Source organism: Seriola aureovittata, chromosome 6 (genome assembly GCF_021018895.1).
Source record: "Seriola aureovittata isolate HTS-2021-v1 ecotype China chromosome 6, ASM2101889v1, whole genome shotgun sequence".
Lineage (NCBI taxonomy): Eukaryota > Metazoa > Chordata > Actinopteri > Carangiformes > Carangidae > Seriola > Seriola aureovittata.
Window position 1 is genome coordinate 6,437,031 of NC_079369.1, and position 22,405 is coordinate 6,459,435.

At 38.0% G+C, this 22,405-nt stretch overlaps 1 protein-coding gene across 2 annotated transcripts in view; it reads right to left on the reverse strand.

Annotated features, from left to right (window-relative positions):
• Positions 1 to 18,650, reverse strand: part of tbl1xr1a (TBL1X/Y related 1a) — a 39,357-nt gene extending 20,707 nt beyond the window's left edge. Inside the window, exons 1-3 of one of the 2 annotated variants that reach the window (XM_056379088.1) lie at positions 18,361 to 18,650; positions 3,067 to 3,117; positions 1,728 to 1,793 (exon numbers count right to left, since the gene is read on the reverse strand). The gene's annotated coding sequence lies outside the window, so the exon portion shown is untranslated. The remainder of the gene's footprint in view (positions 1 to 1,727; positions 1,794 to 3,066; positions 3,118 to 18,360) is intronic. The other variant, XM_056379086.1, reaches the window with a different exon arrangement.
• Positions 18,651 to 22,405: the final 3,755 nt, after the last annotated feature.

Here is a 22,405-nt window from a genome sequence, read left to right on the forward strand (position 1 = left end):
AAAGCCTTCCAATAAGGCTGACCTGACATTAACACAGCTAGCTGCTAAACTGGGTGACAGCAGTAACGTAGCTGTCACAGCAAGGCATCTTGGTCCAACCAGAGAACCAAATGAACAATGTCAGCAAGTCAGCAAGCAGAATGTCATTGGGTATCCCAATGTAAACAAACATGAGCATCATCAAGGAGACTGATAGCCTTTACGGGTCCTATCCTGCATTTAACATTAACATTGTTGTGCTGGAGTTAACAGGAAATCTGCTGGATTCTTAAACGGTACAAAACAGGAAGAGTGTGCTGTTCTTCCGATTGAAAACAAACTGAAGCTGTCGAATGTTCTGGCAATCAAAGATGGTTAAAAGCATGAAATTAAACTTACTGCTCTCCTCAGTAAAATAAGACACTGGGGAGGGGAAGGGAAACAGAGGGCAACCGAGTTTATGGGAAATGTGGGAAGCGGTGGCACTAACAAAGTTACATGTTTATTACAGAGACTGTCCATCAACTTGGGGTATTTTCAAATCTATGTTGTTAAGAGCTGTCCAATCGAACTCTGGTTTGTTTGCCCCCCTTGGTGCAATTTTTTCGAGTAAATATGAACACAGCGATCATACTCAGGTGTGGACCAAAAAAAACACATTGAGACCCTTTTTAGGGGAAGTCTGGTCACAGACAAATTCTGAGGCAGTTCATATGTGATGGGAAGGTGAACCAACCTCGGACATCTCCCATAGCCAGGTGTATTCTATGTACCAGGATGGATATGAGCGACATCAGTACAGAGAAGATTAGTCAACGAATCAATTAGTCAATCTACAGAAAATGAATCGGGAACTAGTCTGACAGTTGGCCAACTTAAACATTTAAGTGGTTATGGTAATTCATTAATCAAGAAAAAACCCAACAGATTCATCAATTAGATATATTTAAAATAATCATCACAGCCCTACATTAGTTGCTAACAGCTAACCAGAGAATGAATCAAAGTAAGACCTGGTGTAGCAACCAATTGCCTTCTTGATATTTTGGCAGATAGAGCCTTCTTCCTCATGATGTGTTTACTTTCCCAGACACATCTAATCATGAACATTGTCATGTAGCTTTTATTGATGATGAATTTTTTCTGTGTGAAAAGAAACCAAACTGACGGCAAAACAAGTTTACCAACTCATCCACTGCTTTGCACTGTTTTGTACAGGTCGAAAATTCCCAACAACGTGTTCCTTTTCTCTGTTTATCTTGGCAAAACAAGATCTTGAACACCTCTACAGTCTAATGCAGTTCAGTATTTTTGTGACCCAGCCCTATGCATTGTGTTTGAATCCTGCTTCATGACACTTCTGTCAAATTACGTCACATATGCTACATTCCTCTGACTCTGGAAGATATGATATTCCTGAAAATGTGACACCAATGTAAAAACCTTTCATTTATGAGGTAGCAACTGCCCAGTAGGTTTTATAAAAGGAAGTAAAAATAAAAAATATTTCTGAACAACATGGCCAACATCATGCAACAAGAACCTGCATCAGTAACAAATGAATAACTTATTCAGAAACGATTATTGTGAAAGGACTAACTAAAAAAATCCAGGTTGCCTTGTCTTTTGAGAGTTATCAATATTTCATATTTTCATGTTCAAGCTCAGAAAACAAACTCAGTATTACCTATGATGTTAAGAGGCAGGTAGAAACATTTCACAGCCTGGTCTGGCTGTAGATCACTCACCACAGTAGTAAGTATGTATGCACCACCAGTAAGTTCAGTCAGGACCTTGTACCATGGGCTCAGAAGCTGCAACAGAAAGAGATGGCTTCAGTTAGACGACTTTGAAATAGGTTACATGAGACAAAACATGTTGGAAAACACTTTGGAAAACCGTTGCACCTAAAATTTCCTGTAGGTAAAAAAAATCGAATTTTAACCAAACACAACAAAAGTTTCACGCAGTTTCTAACTAAGTGTCCATTTAAGACCTGTAAAGAGATCATTAAACAAATGAAACATTTCTAACAGAACTCCATAGGGAACTGGAAGATTAATTCATGATAGCAAACAATTTGAATTATTTATCAATGCACAGAACTTGCAACTGTGGACTTTGCATTTCTTAGTACTTGGAAAAAGCTTTGTCCATATTAATTTGAAGAAATAACTGCACAAGATATCAGACAGTCAAAGACAATGTCTTTTGGTTATATTAAAGGTTGCCTTTAGAGTTTTTAACCTCTAGTGGTCCCTGTTTCAATTGTTTCTTGTGCTCTGCTAGCACACGCATGAAGATGCTCATGTTGATTAGTTGGTCAACAGAAAATTAATGGACAACTACTTTAATAATCAATTATATGTTAAGGTCACCTTTTTAACCAAATGTCAAACAGTCTCGAATCAAAGCTTCTCAGTTTGAGCAATTGCTGCAATTCTGGGTCTTATGTTATGAATATATTTAAATTTTGGACTGTTGGCCACACACGGCAAGCTTTCTTGTTGTTGTTGTTGTTGTTGTTGTTGTTGGTTAGGAAATTGTGAATGGCCAGACAATTAAATGAATGAGGAAATTGGCACATTAATCAAAAATGGTCTGCAAAGTTGCAGCTTTAATGTTCATATGCGCACAACACAACACACATTCCTGTTGACACTGTTCTACTTATTGATGATTAGTTGTGGTAACTTGTCAATAAACAGCAATCCTCCAGCAAAATATACACACAACAAGGCTGCTAGCTAGCAAACAACTGCTAACAATGTAATCCAATTATAAACTCTTAAACTTTGCAAATGCTTTATAAGGAGGGAAATGATGTCTTTTAGGCCTCAGTAACACACACAGAGGTTTTTCATGAGACTATTTCTTGACGACACTACTACACAGGGCACCTTTAAAGCAGATTTCAATGCATTACTAGGCAGCACCAACCTGCTAATGTAACTACCAATCTTTTCCCTCTACCAACATTGTTAGGTCACCACCACATGTAAAATAATCTCTAAATAATGCCAATTAATAATATTAAAAAAAGCTCAATGCATCAGCCAGCAGTACATGGGGACAGAATGGTCTTACCATGTGACTGACGCTCATTCAGAAGTCTGAACAGTGATTCATCTCTTCAGTCTGAGGGCGGTGGGAGACAACAACACACCATTAGAGCATGTTCACTGCTAATATTCCCAGTGGGTGGCTATCATAAAAGCAACACCTCAGTAATGTAAAGTAATTCAAACATGCTGCAATCAACACTCCCTTAGTAAAGCCAATAAAGTTTTTGGTGAGACAGTGATTCAACTCTGTGGTAATTATGGCTGCAGACTCAGAAGTTGGATTGCATAACAGTGCGATGTGCACTGGAAATTACTGACCATTACGTTTTTGTTTCCAATCTCCTCCTTCCTCACTACTTCCTTCCCTACTTTCTCTGACCTTGATTCCTCCTGTGCCTCTTTCCCTTTAGTAATCCTTTCCCTGGATGCCTCTGTCTTTCCCTTCCTCCTGTATCTGTTGCCTCTCTCTACAGTATTGGTGAGGCTGTTCAGGCTGCAGAGCAAAGGGAGAGATAATGTTACCACAAAGGGAAGAGGACTAGTTGGGTGTGGCTAGAGAAATGCTGAAGTGAAGGTTGCTGAGGGTTTGCTAGAGGATACATAGCAGGCATATGAAATATCTGCGTTTTTAATCTCTGCCTTTAACAGTTACGCTTTAAGTAGGGAATGAACAGTAGTATATTCTTATATACAGCAGCATCCAAGGGGAGTAGTTGAGGGTGGGCTTTCTACACTAATATATATATATAGATTACGCTCACTGAAATATTTTTAACATAGGCTAATGTAAACAACTTATCCCCTAACCCTCCTCCTTTTGCTGCAAGATAAAAGCTCAAAAGGAAACGCTGATGCATTGTAGTTTGTTAGGAATGCACAGTAAATGTGTAGATTTAAGGGGACTAAAAAGTAATTTTTTTTCCACCACCAATTTTACTAAGTGAAGAACATGGCAAAACAGCTTGGCTTGGCACAGCTGGTATTTTACTTTGACTTATTGTGATTAGAGAACTGAAACATCAGCCAGATTTGTTTTCTTCCAACACAGCTCATTTAGGTATTGGCACTGGAACCGTTTCAACAAATGAGCACGACTCACTTTTTTCAGTTTTAATATGTTCATCAGACAGGTAGGTGGTAGGACAGTGAACACTGAGCACAAGGGCCAGAACATAATGGTTCACAATACAGAAAGGATCAGAAATGGATTTGGCATTATACTTTATAATATAAGCTAAAACTGATCAGTTAGAGAATGTCTTCCTGTGACGTACATTTTGATTTTCCATGAGAACGCCAACTGCTGTCTGCTCATTCTCCTCCTCGTTTCTTTTTAATCTCATAATTTTCCCCTAATCTCTACTCTTAAAATGTTACTGCTCATATAATTTCAGACTTCATACTTTCTATTTTGAAACATTCTTTGTGTTAACAGGTAGCCTGTTGCTGCCCTGTTAGCTTAGCTCCTAACCTAGCCTTCCAGCTAATCCTCTAGTTACCCACAGCTAACGCTACCTTGCTAAATGTTCCTCTCTGTCCTTGCTTTTCACTCAGGTTCCCTGTGCTGGACCACTGGTGGTCCTGGGACATCTCTTTCATTTGCCTCATTCCAGATGTTTTGGATCTGGATCTTCATCCTCCAAGAGTCCAAGCCTCCTCTTTCTCTGTCTCTTGTGTTCATATTGTCCTTGTATCTCTCTCCTTCTGTGTGTTTGTTTCCTTCTCCTAGACATGTGAATGATGTGCTTGGTTTTGCCTCTAATGAGTGTGTAGTCAGTCCTCTCTGTCTGTCTACCTATAGCTGTTATGACAACCATCTTGAATGCAATATCCAGTACATCTATTACCGTGGCCATAGTTTGCTATGTTCACAGCAGCTAGTTGACCTTCTTAAACCCAACCAGATTATGGGTGCAGAGTTGTAATATTAAGCTTTATGCATCCTTTAAAAAAAAGGTCCTTAGAGGACAAAAAAAGTCTGTCAAAAAACTGCCATAAATAAATGATATATCAATATTATTTTTTTCTTTCACTGAATTCATTTTTTTAACCAACATCAGTCATGATCATAACTACAGCATATTCAGAAGATTAACTCTTTAAATCCCAGTTTGTTTACATAATACCACTGTTTTTTAATGTAATATTTTCCATATACAAAATGCTGTGGGGGAATTTTTGGTCTGGATTATCATGATAAAACAATGCCATGACAAGCACTTGCTGACAGCTTATATGGACATGCAAACACATACACAGGCACACAAGTACACCATACAAAGATGCACACACCACCACCACACATACACCTTCAAAAATCAATAGCCTACTGTAACTCGTATACAGAAATGTACTGCACCCGTGAGGTAATGTATTCTATTGAGTTTGAAGGCCTACACATGCAGGTGCACGTGCATGCATGTGTGTGAGAGTGGAAAATAATGTGTATTTGCTCCATAAGTCAAATATGGCTTCATCTGGTGGAAAAGAGGGATCAAAAATCCTCATGGTCCTGAGTATGTAGATAGTGTATTATAGACTTATTATTTTGAGATAGATTGCACTACCTGTTGAAGTAGGAGTTTTGTCAGTAAGTGTACATTTTTTGTCAATTGATGTAATGCAACTTTTCTATTACAACACAGTGTCATCCTTTATCTAAATAATGATACTGTCATTCAGTTTAAACGATTTTAGCATCTTTTTTATATTTCAGATAAATGAGGGGTGTTTAGTGCTCACAAATGTGTTTTAAACTTAATGTTATCATTTTAATGCATTGTATATTTTTTTTTATTTGTGTTATTGATTTTTCTAGTTTCCCTCAAAAAAAAAATATTTTCAAGGCACAGACAAAACATAAATGTTATTAAACTAGACTAACACTAAAAGCATTATAATAAATAGAAACAATGACAATACCGATACACTCTGTCCCTTTTTGACAAAACATCATTCAGAGTGACAAACCATGGTCATTCTGGTCATTCAGTGTACAATGTTTCCCATACATTGATTTATTGTGGCAGCCTGCCACAATATAAACACTGACTGCCAAATATCGATTATCTATTTTTTTTTTTTACTATGTCAAATTGGTAAAATCATTGGGGACTTGTGCACAGCGCATTGACACCCTCATGCCCTTCCTTGCTCTCTCTCTCTCACTGACACGACCGCAGTTGGTGAGGGTTGTTTGTTTGACACAATGTGAAGCAATGGAGATCACAATATATTGTGCATATATTGTGATTAGTAGTGTTTAAAATAATATTGTGAAACATAGATAAAATAGACATAAATAGACAAATGCCTGGTTGTCAAATTTGTCAAACTTGCATGACATCTTTGTAATCCATGCTTAACACGTGTTTTACCAGAGCTAATACTGTTAGCAATTATGCCACTCATAGCAAATCATATCAATGCAATTCCAGCACTAATTGATTGAATTGTGTATAAATGGTGGAGGGGGACCCGACACAGCAGGGCCACCCACAAAACTATACCACCACAACAACAAAACACAGCAACACTCCATTAAAAATTCCCTCAGTTTGGATTAAAAAAAAGTTACCAGGCTGCATCTTAAATCCCTCCTCTCTCCCATAATAGTCATTGTAATCCATGTCAGACATAACCACAATCATAAAGCAAGCCACAACACATAAAATCACTGCTACCCTAAAAAGGAAGCTTATGGAACACAGGCCTTTCACTCAACAACAATGCCACATAAACACGGGTCAGATCAGAAGTACATGCTAACCCCACAAATCCACGATGAGATCAGTCTTCTTTTAATACTGGCCGATCCAAAGTCATGAGACCAGCTCGGCTAAAGCATAGATCCTACAGATTTAACCCTGTATTACAGATAAACACATCAACTTCTAAAGCAGTGCTGGGCCCAGGCTATCCTGATAATAATGCAATATAACACATCAGTGCACTGCAAGGATCCCATGACATTTAGCTGGAGTTAAATACACCTCCAAGTACACAAGCGACAGGAGAGAGCCAGATGAGGAAACAGCTAAATCCAAGTCACAGAGAGCTTGTCAGAGGGGAGAGAGGAGCATATTTTGGGCTTTAGCTCTTCGCAATTTTTATTTTGGATATCAATATTGGTACTATAACTGGACTGTGTATTTTTTGGGCCTTTCCAAAACCAAAATCACAAGAAAAAAAGAATGAGGATGTAAGCTGCAAACATTAGCATGCCATGCTAACAAGCTTACTACTTACAGTAATAACCAAGCCACTGAATGTTTGATTAGCTGTCTTAAGTCTTTTGTGTGGTTACAGATTACGTTTAAGGACTGGCAGGACTAAATCTGAAACCCAACTGTTCCAGTGGAGCCGTTTAGTGGTCAGCAGGCCAGACTCCGGTTGTACTGGGCAGCTTCCAGATGTTAATTTGTATAACTGTGTGAATGTGATCAGGATGTTCCTGTAAAAGAGGGACTGCCTCTCAGTGAAACAAACCTGAATAAATATAGGTTATAAAAATATTCAGTTACAGACAGTGTTTTCAACCAACTCACTGAGCTGGTAGAATCTGCTCAGGAATGTCATAATTTCAGCCAGCAAAATTTAAGGTTGACGGCTAGAAATGAATCACCTGCTTTTGTTTATGTTGGTTATAAAATCAAAAGCGAAAATTAAAAGGTTGACGTATATAGCAACACAGTCAATTGAAGTTGCTGGCTAAAGCAAAAAAAAAAAAAAAAATCACTAGATAAGGAAAAGACACATTTAGCGGGAACAGAGGTAGCAGGAGATAACAGCAGGCCAGTTGTCTCACCATCAGGTTTCACTGGAGACTCTTCCATTGCACTTCAGAAACAATAATCTCAACACAGGACTCCTTTTAGAAGTGCAGACTACCCAAGGCAATGATTTTACATAACTAGTGCTTCTGACGTCAACTTGGACAAAGCTTGTGTTTAAACAACTTCTCGGTTACAACTTTCAATTTCTACGACAAATGTGTTTCTTTTCTGAGAAACATCAGTGACTGTTCATTAAGCTGCTTTACGATAATGTTTTGGGTTGCATTTTGTACTTGTATGGTCTGCTCCATCACCAATTCAATCAAGGCCTATCACACATCTATCAAGAGTGCACTTCCCCAATACTATTACAACTGATTCAACTTTCAAGTTTCATAACTTTTGGTTTTGGCAATATCTGCTGTGGAACTCAAGTCTGCAACTACATCTACCAAACAATTAGACAGACTCAATGCAACTAGTATGTTCACAGGTTGAGCACAGTACTATGTTGTCCTTTAGTCACATAAAGAAAAACTGTTAAGCCACTTCACATTTCTTCTAAAGCACAGACATTTACTACTTTCAACAAAGTAAAAAACTTGACAATGGGCCTAATAAAAAATATTTTCTTTTCTTACAAATATTTTTGTAGATAAGCAAGACTACTTATAATACAATAAATAGTTTTACTTAACAGTAACATTATAAATTGGCCCAATATTTTAGCTAAATTGAAAATGTATTAAACTTTCAAAATCACTGCAATGTGTGAAAATGAACTGTAATTTTTCAAGTCTTGTATCTTATCCATTGACCAGTAACATTCTCAGTTTTCAGTCATGCTACATGTCTACAATTACTACTACACTATTGATAAAATCAAATGTGTGACAAAAAACAGGATTGCAAAGAACCAAAGAACCAGAGTCAGCAGCCCAAGCTACAGAACAAAATCCTCATCCACAGTGCAGCTGCAGTGTGGCGTTGGCGGGTCAACCCTGTCCTGGAAGCTGCGGAATGCCCACTGTCCCTTTGTCTTTTCTTTCTGGCAACACAGGGACACCAGCTGTATTAGGGCGTTCCCATCAGCCAATGAGCAAAGTGAGCATTCCTGTCAAAATGTACAACCAAATATGATGCTTGTGGTTTAATCAGGGACATTTGTCAGAGAGGGCTCTCCTCTTAGAGGGAGCTCTGTGCAGAAATAAGGGCTGTGCTGGGATAAGTAGTTCACCTTTATTAAACATACATGAACGTTAAATATTAGTTCAACAAACAATAGCATAAAAAAGAAAAGGGAGGCAAAGGAACTGCAGTGGCAAACAGCAATTGCATGAGTGTATCTGTGGACACAAAAGTGTCACGTTATAATAGCCATTCTGTACATCTGCATGCATATGACTGGATGTGATTAGCAATCTGATTAGCTAGTGATTAAGTAAAGCGTGAATAAAACAGCCATTTAATGCAAGCGCAACTTCAGCGCTCTGCCTTAAGCTTCATAAAGACGTGATTCACATAAAATTTTAAGATGCTTTTTATAAAATGTTAGATTAGATTAGAAAATAAAATGTTAGCGTTAACAAAAAAAATAATGCTATATTTACATGCAAATACTGGATCAGCACATGTTCATTTCTGCATATCTGACTGGCCAACACAGTCTGTAGCCAGATGAAGTCGGACTAAACTGTGTTATAGGTTGAGCTCGGATCATATTTCTGCACAGTACCCCTGCTGTATGTCTGTGTTGTCTCACTAAAACATATGAGAAAACCGCGTTTTTTTTTAACCAGCACTATTACTGGTCTAAATGCAGGCAAGTTGTGAAAACTGTACTCTGACCTCAGTTGAAGCCAGTGAGTTAATACGGAGCTCTCTGCTTGTTAGATCTTTCACATAAATTCTAGCAACTCACAAAATACAAAATTAAATTGAAACACCTTAACAGTGTAGTAGACTTTCAGCAAAACTGTGAGTAAATCATTATTTGACCTAAATCATTAATAAACAAAAAGATACTTTCCAGAAAGTCTTTTAGGTCATCACAATATTGGATCAATCACTATTACATGAGCAGTAAATCTTATCATATTAGGTTATCAGCACCTGGGTCTAATATATTCAAATGGCATCAGATGATCTATCTCTCTGTGAATTGGGACTTTCCCAGAGGTTGGAACAGAAGCTACAGGGTACAAATAATCACCCTCAGCCTATCTGCAGTGGCGAGAAAGAGCTGCTGCAGGCCTGTAAATTTCTGAGCCTTCAGGGTAAAGAGGGGGAGGGCCACCGAGCACAGACGCATTCTTCACAATGGTGAACTTGACCCCTGGGGTTGCCACATACACCATGTGACTGCTGTCAACTGGGTGTGTGTGTGTGTGTGTGTGTGTGTGGGGGGGGGGGGGGGGGGGGGGGGGGCTTCAACCTGAATACACACTAACCCATGAGGATTAGTGTAACTATGGGGATGAAAATTAAGGTCCCCATGGGCAGAGACTGCTTTTTGAGGGTTACGATATGATTTTAGAGTTAGGGTTTGGACACATAGTTGTGATGGTTAAGGTAAGAGTAAGAATGTTTTCCGTCTGTGAATTGCCCCCACAGGGATAGCGAAACAAGTTTGTGTGCATGTGGATGATGTGAGACTCCAATAGTATATATGCTTAAAACCTGCCTGAACACTTTTCAAATCAAAGGAATGCATTTTGCATTTGCTTGAAACAAATATACTGAAACCAATTAAATGTTAAGCAATCCTACATGCAGACTATCGACAACCAGTAGCATACAACGCATCCACATTTTCAACAATTTGTCTACCTTAACACCTTCACAACTGAGTAAGCTGAGGGATGAAAATTTATTTCCTCATAGCTTTCCTGCAGACCAGAATATACATAGCAAAGTGATATACCAGTTGTATTTAGGCCATTTCAACTCAAAGACAATAAGCACTTAAACCTTGAAAAACAAGATTTGGGGAAAACAGTTAATTGCGACTTTTTTTTTTACCAATATTGCAATTATTTAATAAGATTTATTGCAGTGTTGTTGAACAAAGTTCTTTGTGATTATGAAGGGTTTTCTTTTTTCTTTCTAATCGACTCACATTGTTGTGCCAATGTTGTTCCATCTTTCCAGACTTCATTGTTAAAATCAGTTGGTTGAAATCTTATTTGACAGTAGTTTGCTGAAGCTTGAGTAAAATATTTATTCTTGATCTGGAATTAAACCAGACTAAAATGCCATGTGTGCATCACCCAAATACAGCAAACCCCTTACCATTTTCCTCTAAAGTCTAATCTGTACTTTAGGCATCTGAGCTGCTGCAATAATCTGCATACGCAAAAATCTTTTGTAAATTCTACTATTGCTGCCTTGTCGACGTTAGCATTACCGGTCATTTACGTACCAGTCTAGAAGAAACGTTTTGAGTTCAGCATCAAACCTTATTCCTTTACTCGCCGTCTCCAGTGGTGGAAAGCAACCTTTTTGTTTGGCTTCTATTTCTATAACTTGCCAGACTGGTAAGTAAACAGCTGATAATGCTAATGTTGGTAATGTAGCAATAGCAAAACATACAAATAACTCCAATAAGGAAACAGTGCTGACCACTAAACCACCATGCTGCACTAGCTCACTTTGATAATATATTGTCATTGTTAATTGCATAGCTGTCTATTTCAGGTACTAATACAATAACTTCTGACTGATTGAGATATGTACACCAAAGCTGCCTGAGCTGAAGTTAGCGTCACAGAATGACTAGACAAACTGCCTCAGAGCTCCAAATCCTGAAGGTCTCAATTCACAGCTTTTAGTGATTGTTTAGAACAGTAAATGTCTTAAAGGTTTACCTAAGAGATTCCAACTACATTTCACTATCTTAAGGCAAAATCAACACTTAAAGCTTTCACCTCTTTCAAACTTGTTAAGATTACATTGTTAATAATGTAGCTTATAATAACTACTACAGCTTTTGTGGTTTGAAAATTATCCTCATAATCCTTTCGCTCTAGCATATAATCAAGGTACTCAACTATCTTAACTCATTAATGTCTTACCAAAGCATTAGTTATGTAAAATTATTCATTTATGTAAAGACCTCCCGACAACAAATGATATCAGCTAACTGAATGAGCTCAACAAGAAGCATCGGACCAGTTTTGATTTAACTGTGATCATTTTTGAGGTTGCACAGTGTGGTGTTACTGTACTGCATTGGATTACATAGTTATGTCCTGAGAGTATTTATACCACACCTCCCCCTCAAAACTCCACCATGACAATACACAGTATTGTATTCCAATGAGGGGGACTAGGCCTAGTAAATACAGTCAAAGTTGCTTTAAATGGGGATTATGCACATTTTAATGGAGCCATTGCTTGAGTCTTTGTATAATATCACTAATTTCCAGGTCAATTTAACATAGTCAATCATTCAAATTAAAATGTACTTGTTGTGGAGGTTGGGCTCATTTTATTATAAATGATGGCTAACATCTCCCCTCATCTGTGCACATGTACAGGATCTGCTGCTGTTCCATATTTGTGTGTCTCTCAGCTCATGTCAGGCATTACCTAACTAAGGAAGACATTTTCACTCACTGCACTTCTTTGTCCATTTTGTCTTTACTTTTCCAATTCACAACACTGTCGAGCACTGGTTACATAACTGTACTACTCCACCACTCTTCCTCTGTGATTTAATAAGGCCAACTAATCAATGTGTCCTGTGTAGATAACATGACTCAGCTGCCTGCTCTGTAACTACCCTAGTCTTGTCCTGTGCTCGTTGTTTGCTCTGGGAAAGCAACATCAAGTACAATTTTGTTTTTTAAATCCAGAATACACTGACAGTGCTCATGTTATATCTCAAAGACTCTTCTGGTCACATCTAGCCTCCTCCTCTGTCTAAATTACCAAGTAAAGCTGTTCAGTGACTACATAGAGACAGAGAAACCACGGATGAAACTCACTGCCCCATTTTAAATTCTGGTGTATGGTACTGTATTGCCAATAATAGAAACCAAGCTTGCAGTCAAGACAGGAAAAGGGAACAATGCGAGGATGGTCAACAAGCTTGCTGGTTAAGAAATGTTTACCACAGCCATCAAATACTAATCAGACTTCTATGCATCTTTGTTTCCCCACATTTTTGTTGTGCACCATCTTAGGAAACTATAAAATGTACAATTAGAGCCATTAACAGCACATTACCATTGAAGTCAACAATATACAAAGTTGGCAGTTTCAGAACAAGTTATGTTTTGTATTTACAGAAACATTTGCTGCTGTTGATTTTTTAAGATTCTGTAAATGATTGTCACTGCACTAGACCACCAGCATCTCGGACCAAAACAAATGATTCGTCTGTCACACCGCCGACCCACCCTCCCTTCATGTTCTCAACAAGGTGTTACACAGCCCAGTGAAAACAGGCACTAAACAGACAACGAGAAACAAAACAAAAAAGCCAACAAAAACCACAATCCAGCAACAATGAATAGCCTGCACTAGCATTGCCATGATATTCTCAATGGCAACACTGGAATTAAGCCAACTATTGATAGCAATATTTGCCAAAACAAATTCATAATATCGGTAACAGCAAGTTAGCGAACGTTATCGTGGGTTTTCTAGCCAATCACTAATGAAAAGAGACATGTAACATTAGGTAGCCATCAAGTCACTAACACATCAAGGATAAGGAAAGCCATTTCAGAGTCAAGCTGGAGCTCTTAACAGCAGCTTGTAGGGCTCTCCATTTCAGAAAAGCCTGGTCAGTATTTGCCGCTCAGTCAGACTCGGAAAGAAGTTTAATCTTGGACTTGTCAGCTGGGAACAGCCACACGAATGACAATGACAGAGCCAGTAAAAACTGCTGTTTTGAGCCGGTACTCCCCATGGCCAGTTCGGCTATGCTCTGGTCTTATCTCTTTCTTTGTCTGAGGCCTTTTTAACCAAAAAACATGGTTTCTTCACTGGAGGAAATTTCAGCTGAACGCTGTGTATTGCACTTTGCCATCTATGTCTTTGTAAACATAGAAAGGGCCAGCAGTTTAACAGGGAGGGACTCACATGCACTAACATGCACACTCACATGGACTAACAAACCAAAACAAGGAACAGAGAAGCTCAGATTAAAACACACACAGAGAGTGTGACTTTGTTCTCTGCTCAGGATGCCATGACTACACTATATGTTTGAGAAAATAGCTGTTTGCTGCTGTATTATTGTTTTAAATTTCGTACATACCATTTAATGACTGTAAACGATATCACTGTAACAAGGTGAGGCAGCCTAGTTTACTTCCATCACTCTCTGATGTATTTTAATATCAAAAGATGGCAGACATAAAGCAGGGAGAGTTTGGCTTTGAGACGGTTTTGTCTTCTTCTCTCATCATTACAGAGTATCAGTACAGTGATGAAAAAAAGAAACCACCAAAAAAAGGATTTATAGTGAGTAAAAAAAAAAAACTACATCTGCTATTTGGATGTGGTCCACTTAAGGATGGACAAAATGTTAGAAACAGCTTTTAGCATACTGCAACATGATTCCACAGTACCAAGGAGCATGGCCTCCAAGATGACCACAGAAGTGAATTAACACCTCTCTGACATTGTCAACAAAAACCAAGGGATAGGTTTTACAAGGGGTAGGATTCATTGCTGGGCTATTTATTTGGATTACATTATGATCTATCTATATATTGATGTGTATATCTTTCAGCCTAATACATACCCAAGACTTTATGGATAGCTTCACAATTTAAAATAGTAAATTTCATATTGTCAGAGTTAAAACTGATTTGACCAGACACTACCAAAGGAAGTGTTAATTCGTGTATTTTCTCTAAAGATTCATTCATATTACTTGATAAAGCAACCAGAATAACAAGGATGGAATTGAAAAAGATCTACCTTTACACATCCAAACTTTTAATACTCTGCATTAAACCACAATGTTCAAGACTGGAAACGACAATAGGCCTTATTCACCAACCATTCTTAAGAAGAAATTTGTTCTTAAAACCCACTTACGCACTTTTCACGAAGATTCTGACATTCACCAATGTTTTCTTATTTAGGATTTCTTCTTAGGTAAGAACAAAATCTACGCACACTCAAGAGCACTCTTACGCACATTTGAGTGCTGACATGATTGAGCAAAATAAGTGGTTATTGCGTTTTCTTCAGTTCTACAGTTATATATTATTTAAATTACAATAATATTTTGTCATTTATAATATTTTTTAATAACTTGTTATTTTACAAAACATTATGGTCTTATAAATGATATAAATAAATAAATAAATAAAAACAAATAAATAAATGCTACACTAACACTTCACTGTTCGTTTGCGGATCACTTTCTGCAGCAGTACCTCTACTTCAGAACTACTAAAGTTCCTTATGCGTTTTGATTCTGGTGCTCCATCTTTAGATTTTCGTTTTGGCATTTTCTCAACTTTCCCTTACAGTATCTCTTTGAGACTTCTTCTGTGTCTGCACACACCTCTTCAGTCTAATGCCCCTTTGAGGGCATTTTTGGGCTTTTACCTATGCTAATTAGGGCCAAATGGCACACGCTTTCAATTTATGAGGAGATTGGCATTCATCAATCTAAGAACATGATATGTTACAAGCTACATGATAAACAGCCAATCAGATGTTACAAGACAGACAGATATTTATTTGTTTATTTGATAGGGACAATGCGTGTTGATGAACACCTGTATGAAATACATGACGTAAACTTGCCGGACTGAGGCAAAAATGTTAATTTACATCAATAGTCCCTAGGCAGAATACAGTAGTACATGGTATATTTAGGTGTGATTAAATACCTTACAATGTAGCTAGCAAGCCTAATTATGATGAAGGGTTACTTACTAAAATGAAGTTATCTGCTCAAAGGTTGAGCAGTGGAACGAGGGGGAACCCAACACATGCTGCAAATGATTGATCAATTCAGACCTTTCTTTGTCAAGCAACCTACGTAACATGTGCAGGTGTGAGTCGGATCTAAATGTAGGTCATAAATGATGGACACAGGGCAACTTTTTTACACTAGAGTACTTGAGCTACATCCAATGAAAGTTGAGTTTGGTATATAAAGATGACCTTTAACAGCACAGCAAAGAGCAGATTTTTTTATCTAAAGTGCTGTTGTCGTAACCAGTAACTAATTAGTGCTAGAAATATAATAATCTGTGACCAAACAACAACCATATCAGACCAGTTAACTAATATAAAAACAAAAAGAGGTCAGGGGTGTGATCATGACAGCACAAACACAAAAACAATAGAGGCAATGTCTGGGGAAACTTAACCCATTCAGCCTCAATTAACCGGATTTGTTTCCAATAATACAGGAAATACAGAGACAAGCCAACCCTGCCTCCAACCTAGCTACAGTTCTACTATCATCCACTCAATATATTTAATGCATAAAGCCTTTCTTTCATCATTTTGAAGAGCTGACAAAGGACACGGGGGTTTCTCTTCGTATACCAAGCTAAACAGGGCATACAGATGTACCTACGACCGTTTGAACATTCATCTCCTGAAGATATACCCATTCATTTGTTAGCATTAAACAGCTACAGATTACATCCAGTGGGCACAAAAAATACTTTTTGTTTATGTGTGTTTGGCAGGTGTCCTTGCTTGACAGACTGAGCCAGCTTTAATGTACTAGTGCACAAGAGCGAAGGACGTATTGCCTCACATCTTCTGTTCAAAATTGCACTTGAATACACCACAAAGACTGATAGCACACTGACTGCTGACATGCGCATATTTCATGCACCTGTGAGAGGGGAAACAACTAGAAAGTAGTCAGTGATACTAATTAAAAAAAAGATGACCAAATAGTCTTGTCACACAGTCAGAAAAACAAATCAAATATATGGGATATATTAAGCATGGTCAACCAGCCATATATAGCATGATAAGGCCCAACTAAAGCCAATACTGCCTGAGAAACTTTAAAAAAAAAAATACAGGCAGCCAATGGAAGTAGATGCTGTTCTTCTGTGTTCACGTTAAAAACCACTAATATACTGTTATCCAATATAAATACCAAATATCAATACCAGTTTCAAAAATCCAGTTTTGATCAGGCTCTACTAAGAACAATGCATAAAAAATTTAAATACACATATCCTTTTTTTTCCTTTGGTAAGTGAGCATGGTTTATGAGATACTGCACTCCATGGCATTCTAATATATTATATTATGAATTCACACACTCATCAGCACACCACTTACTACGTTACCATTTATATAACCCACTTTAAACATTAGCTGCAATATTTGATCAGAACAAAGTAACACAGGCAAACAAATCCTGAAGGCAACAGGCTACTAGAATAATTCAATAGAATCTCTTGTAGTGCTTTCAAAACAAAAAACAAAATTTCAATGCCTAAAAATACCTTAGCCCAATTAGCAATTAGTACCTCTGGTTAAACAGAGTCTATATTAACAACCCTTTCCTTCCTAGCACAGATACTAAAGGCTTATCTGGGACTGGTACATTGTGTCATTGAATTGAGCTTCACAAGGTTGGCAAGTGGCCCTCCTGGGTGTGTGTGGGTTTGAGTGTGTGTGTGTGTGTGTGTGTGTGTGTGTGTGTGTGTGTGTGTGTGTGTGTGTGTGTGTGTGGCGTGTGTGTGTTCACCCCTCCCCCACACCACCCATGGCTTTGGAGCAACCAGCTGCAAAGCACTCTAGTAATCTTTGAATAAGATTGACACAAAGGTGATAAAACAAAGTGATATCATACAATCAAATACAATGCACTTTTGCATATTCAGAAATTACTGTATGTTGCAGACAACCATGGTTAAACAGTGGTGATAACTATGGGCTTGTAAAGCATAACACCTCAAACTTGTAAGTACAACTATGGCACAAAATCAGAACTGTATCTAAACAGTTTCAGTTTTGATTTGCAATTGCAGTAGCTTTTGTTGCTTTTTTAAAAAAACAATACAAAGCACTTATGAATACAGGTACAAAGTGTAATCAAACAAAAATTAATTAAAGTAAATAAGAAATAAAAGTTTAAACCCATGATGGAAAAGTGTGAAAATTAACAGAAATAATAATGAAAAACAAAACATCTCAATAAAAAGTGAATTGCTAAGTAAAAGAAATTGAATTTCAGTGTTTGTTTCACCAGCATGAAATATGTATTGTAAATGATATCTTTATGGTTGAGAACTAAAATCACTAAAGTGGTTTTATTTCAAAGCTAGCAGTAGTTGCAGGAAGGAAGGGCGCGCTCACAAATACAAACCACGCACAAGAACTGCCCTACGAACACATGCACATTGCGCGCGCGCCTACTCACGCGCTGACGCTGCCCATCCCCCACCCCGAAAGAAAATATAAAAATAAACGTTCAAAACAGCACAATAACCCGCCCAAACCTTGTATTCACAGTCATATGTTATCAGTCTAAACGGGGGTATAATTTATAACGGCAATAATAACGTAAAAAGACGATAAACACTCACCAGAAGCTCCAAATCACACAAGGGGGGTGCCTTCTCCTCTGTGCTCCTAATATGGAATCTCCTCCTCCTCCACCACCGTTGTTTTCTAGCTCTAATTAAACCTCGAAAAAAGCGTTATAACGGCCTTCAGACCCGGCCAACCGATGCTAGGAATCCCCAATGACCGATGTGTTTTGGATACACGGGCACATATAATGATAAATCCCCTTAAAAATGAGCTGGATGGACAGTTGGGTCTAGATTGTAGGTTTGCTCGCTAGTAGAGAAAAGAGCCAAACGGTTCAGTAGCAGCCAACGGCTTCAGACTGAACACAGAGCAGCTGACCTGCCAGGCGAAAATGAGGTAGGCCTGAGCTCTTCTGCAGGAAGCACGCTCCAGTCACATAAACATCAAAGTGGGTGTCGCAGTATGGAAAAGAATGGTGTGGTGGAACTGGGGTTGGCAGAAACTCAACAAAAACAACTTACAAATACTAAGTTAAATTTAATTTTAGAGCAATATGATTTTTTAAAGCCTCATATAATAATTAATATATTAGCTATTTTTGGATTGCAGCTGTTCGCATGCTAGTTTTGCTGTTATACGTTCAAACTGATTAGACGAAATTTTTATTTACTTATTAGTGTTACACCAAATTAATCCAATGCGTTGATTATATCTTATATTTGAACTATTTCACGGGCCTAAATAAATGGTAATGGTTTTAAGTTGAAGTCTGGCATTCTGGTAAACATTGGTGACCATGAAGACAACATGACGCGAGATGCAAACAGGCTTGCAGTTATTTTCTCCTTTTCAGGAAGACATAGGCTACCTAGCTGAGCCATTTTCACTGCACACTTGCTTACATTTAACATACAATGTAAATATGGCGACCAGACAGAACAGTCCCATATGCAGTAATGATACAGTGCAGTCCTTACTGTTGTTCGTATCATGAAATAATGAAAGCGTATAAGTACAGTTAATATGGGGAATATAAAGGGGGCAGTATACTGGGTGTCTTCTTCTCTCTGGCTCTCTTTTTGCATTTGTTGCACAGCTATTTGTGGCAGTTTTCATGTGAACCCCTGAGTGCAACACTATGTCTGATGTCTTCCTGGACGGCATGTCGTCTCTGCCCCCTCTCCGTGATGACCAGGTTTAAACTCCGCCGCAAAGAGCAGCCATTTAGAACAACTATAGTATAACTCAGCAGAACCCAATGAAATATACACAGCTATATACACAGGACACAGCCTGATCAGGCAGCATACACTATACCAGTGCTTTGGTGTTGATGCAAAACTATGAATAAAAACCTACACCTACATCTTTGGTGGGACTCCCAATAGTCGACCATAAATTCACTGAGCCTACAGCCTTAAGCAAACCCAAAACTCTAGATGACTATATAGTACTGAACTCAGTGCCCTGTAAATTTTCCAATCATACCATAGGAAGGCTGATTCATTGGAATGAAGCCTATAACTGTCACTAAGGAAAACCGTCCAATCAATAAAAAAGTGATCCAACTGGATGGAAAACCACATTTTCAACCAATTTAAGTCATTACACCATGTTACAGTTGGTTTACATTTGTAACATTTATTTATTCTAATGTGTGGATTTATTTTTCATTGCAAAGACGTACTCTGGGTCCTCATGGTTATATTTAACTTGAATTAGAAAACTGTATGTTTCAATCCAAGTGGTACTGAGGAGGGAAGCAGGTGCCATCAGTTTGAGGTGGTGGTGGTAGAGCAGGGATGGGGGCATCTTAGTGTAGACCATGCGATACAAGGAGAGGCAGGAGCAGGAGGCTTTTAAAGAGAGATGCATAAGACACTCATACTCTGCAGATGTAAACAACAAAGAATAGACAGCTACTCATGTGTGTTTGTCTGCATTAACTTAAAGCATATGCTCGTCAACATGCACACACACACTGCAGATAAGACCCAGCTAAAATAAACAGACACACAGACAGACAGACAGACAGACAGACAGACAGAAAGCCCCGGGGATGCATATAGTGTGAGCTTCAGTGTGGCTGTAACAGAAGAGTGGAGGATGGGTAATGACTTTTATACAGGGGTGACATCAGTGTATTTCCTCAGCCTGTAGTTTCACATGCCACTGTAGTACAAGAGGGCCCCTGCAAATTTGATGGGGGCAATCATTTTTACACTGTTCTCATTTGAACACGCTAATGCTTGTGTTTGTTTGTGTTTTGAGAGGAAGTGTGGCTATCAAGGCAGTGGTAAGTAATATTATATATATATATAAAAACAGTTCCAGTATGGCAAGTTGTGAAGTGATACACCTCAGGGTGCAGCAGACCACTGTCAGGGTAATGACTTTCTGGGAAACCACAACACACCTTCTATATGCAGCACTCAGCCTCAGTGTTTTCTTCTTCTCTGTTCATTCTGCAGCAAACACATCTCTCACACCTCTATTCAATAGTGTATGACTTTGCTACTATAACCTAGGGCTTGTGTCCTTGGCTTGGTTTTCATTGTGCAAAATGTGTGGAATGGTAGCTCAAATAATAGTTGTTAGGGCTTACTAAAGTTTTTGGCATGGAGCTATTGCATTAAAGCAAAGACATTTTAAGGAACAGTTCAGCATTTTGAGATATACACTCACTTGTTTTGCTGAAAGATTGATACCAATATCTGTGTGCTAAACATGCAGCTAGAGCAAGCAGGATGTTAGCTTTATTTAGGACTGCAAAACCAGCTAGCCTGGCTCTTGCACGATAGCACCTCTAAAGCTCACCAATGAACAGGTTAATAGAATTTTGTTTCATTAGTACAATAACAGAAATACAAAAACAAGTTTGATGGAGAGTATAAAGTAACATATTGAATAATGGAAATACAAAGTGTCTCTAAATTTAATAAATAATTAGTTCTTGTTTTTCACCTAAGGTATTTTAATATGTCCTGGTAGGAAAAGCACAGTGGTAAATTATAAAATTAATGATGGCTGAATTCTGTTTGGCTGCTTCATTTTGTGTGCACAGTCTCACTTTCACACTTTCATGGCTTAATGGGACATTTGTGCTGCATTTATACCTGGCATTACTATATTTGGATATCCTATCTGGGTAAGGTAAAAACTTGTGTTAAGGTGTAAATGCATGGAGAATGTGCAATGCAATGTTTGACAACATTATTAAGAACAAAAACAACACCAAGAAAGGTCACCTGACTTTGCCTCCTCCTCCACCTACATAAGCAGTTCCAGCAAAGGCTAAAAGCAGCAGCAGCTAGCAAGTCTTCCCTCACAAAAAGTCATTTAATAATGAATAATGCCCATACAAAAATTGCTTTCCTTTGCCTGGGGCAGACCATGTTTTCTAACTAATTTTCATATTGAAATCTGATCATTGACTTAAAGTGAACCCAAAAGCATTATCAGTGCCAGGTCTAAAGGCAAAGGCCTTTAGATGAGATGTCATTATCCAGATAATCTAGATCCAGTCACAGATCACATGTTAATGGGGCCTTCAATAGAACAGAGCCAATGTTTAATTTTTAATAGCAACTGTGCTTTTGTGTACATAGTTACTTTCCACCACTGACTTGTTTGTTTTAATATATATAATCAATAATTTTGAAATGTTTGTGTTTATGTAATGAAAAGCTTGTAATGTCAAAGTCTAAAGAGAGAATTGGAATAGAACATTGATTTTATTTGAAATTTACATTTTTCCACAATTAAAACTTTAAGTAATTTTAATAGAAGGAATTAGAGATAATAGTAATGATAAAAAAAACAAAAAACAATCACCAGTCTGTGTTTGCACATGCACATTCATTTGACTGTGTTTGTGAAGAGAAAAATGAAAGGAATGTAACAAAACTAGGTAAAAAAGAATGACAACGTGGCATTTATACATTCTGTTGTCTGTTCCAGCCAACACACAGAATGGGACTCCGAGCCAAGAGGTGTTCGATAACAGCTCAGCAAAGACAGCAACAAGATTGCCTGTTTCTTTGTGCTTACCTGGAGTGTAACACTATGAGTTACAACCTCTGACGCTGGAATTCTCCT